This window comes from Octopus bimaculoides, chromosome 24 (assembly GCF_001194135.2).
Source record: "Octopus bimaculoides isolate UCB-OBI-ISO-001 chromosome 24, ASM119413v2, whole genome shotgun sequence".
NCBI classification, from domain to species: domain Eukaryota; kingdom Metazoa; phylum Mollusca; class Cephalopoda; order Octopoda; family Octopodidae; genus Octopus; species Octopus bimaculoides.
In genome coordinates, this window is record NC_069004.1 from 9,464,268 (window position 1) to 9,466,201 (window position 1,934).

Consider the following 1,934-nt stretch of genomic DNA (forward strand, 5'->3'; position numbering starts at 1 on the left):
TATATATGTATATATATATATATATATATGCAGAAACGTACATATGCAGAAACGCAAACTTATACAAACACACACACACGCGCGCGTACGCACATATGATATTATAAACATGTATGCACACACACACACACACACACACACACACACGTATTCCCGTACATACAGCGATATATACCCACAGCAACTTACCAAGAAACACAATGAATAATGCATATTTAGGAAATCTCAGCTTCTTATCTCGATCGATTTCCTACACCCACTCTTTCCTCTCTTCTACCTCCTCCTCCTCTTCCTCTTCATCCCTCTCTTACGACCACTCCTTCACTTACCTCCATCCCATTTCATTCCCTACTCCGCTTCTCAACCGACCACGTTCACTTCCGGAAATGTTGTTCCGGTTTGATAAGATACCAGGCCAACAACAATAGCAGTTACAACAACAGCATCAACAGGAACAGCAACAACAACAACAACAACAGGAACAGCAACAACAACAACAACAACAACAATGCAACAACGCAACAACGGTGAAAGTAGCATCAATAATCAAAAAGTTGGAGCAGGAAGAAAAGAAAAAAAAACTACCAAGAATATCTACTTTTCTTCTCTCGGCACAAGTATGGAAATTTTGGGGGAGGGGGCCAGTCGATTAGATTGACCCTAGTACGCAGCTGGTACTTAATTTATCGATCCCGAAAGGATGAAAGGCAAAGTCGACCTCGGCGGAATTTGAACTCAGAACGTGAAGACAGACGGAATGCCGCTTAGCGTTTCGCCCGGCGTGCTAACGTTTCTGCCAACTCACTGCCTTAATGCCATCCTTTCTGGGTCGATAAATTAAGTACTAGCTGTGTAATGGGGTCGATCTAATCACCCCTCCACCAAAGAAAAATTTCGAGCTTTGTACCTGGAATAGACAAGAATATAGTAGTAGTAGGGGTAGTGGTGGTAGTGGTGGTGCTAGTGTGGTATTAGTAATAGTTGCGGTTGGTTTGCTGTGTGTGTGCGTTTGTATATATATGCGTGTTCTTATCAAATGATATTACAGCCTTCTGAAAGACTCATCCTTAGATGGCTCCACAATCCTGATTCAACCACCATCTAAAACTTGAAAGAAAGTACCCTAATGCGGTGGGTAAGCTCCGAAGAACAGTAACGAAATGTCTATACAAAAGCCTGGTCGTGGAAACTCCCATAGCCACACAGGAAAGCGAGAAAAACCTCCCACCGCATCACTTATTTTTTTGGTTTTGCTCAAGTTACGCTGCATAAATGTACGTAGCCTGGGATAGTGATGTGTGGCCTGGAACCAAGGACGCTTTCTCAATGACCTCAGGTCACTGGATTTGGACGTGCAAGTATGGGTAAAAGTTTGAACGAATGGGCCCAACTTGGGCTTAAACTTCTCGGCTTCTACCCTAGCGATAAGGTTGTCTTGTGACTTGTGGGGTTTCCACGACCAACCCAAAATACTCCCCCTTTGCTGTTTTATACATTTACACTTGCAACCTTTAGATGTTTACCATTGTTAAAACTGTTTACACGATTCTTTGTGTGGCCCCTACCATGTCTGTCCTGTATTGTCCCTCTATGTCGGGCCATGGTGGTTAATAAAGAATTGAATTAAAATGAACGCACTATCAGTCGTGTACTGGAGTTTAATTCGCCCCTCTCTCTCTCTCCCTCTCTCTCTCTCTCCCTCTCTCTCTCTCTCCCTCTCTCACGCTCCCTTTCTTGGACTGCACGTGTAATTGAAGGGTGACAGTCTTGTTATAGAATGTCACGCTGATTCGGCTTGCGAATTGCGTTGAGGGCACACGTGCCAGCGGACATGCTCTACCTCTTACACGTTGTTCACATACATATGATTTATGTCTAGGTTAGAGTCTCTCAGAAAAAGCTTTGAGAATTTGGTGCCTTCTTATGATTGTGTG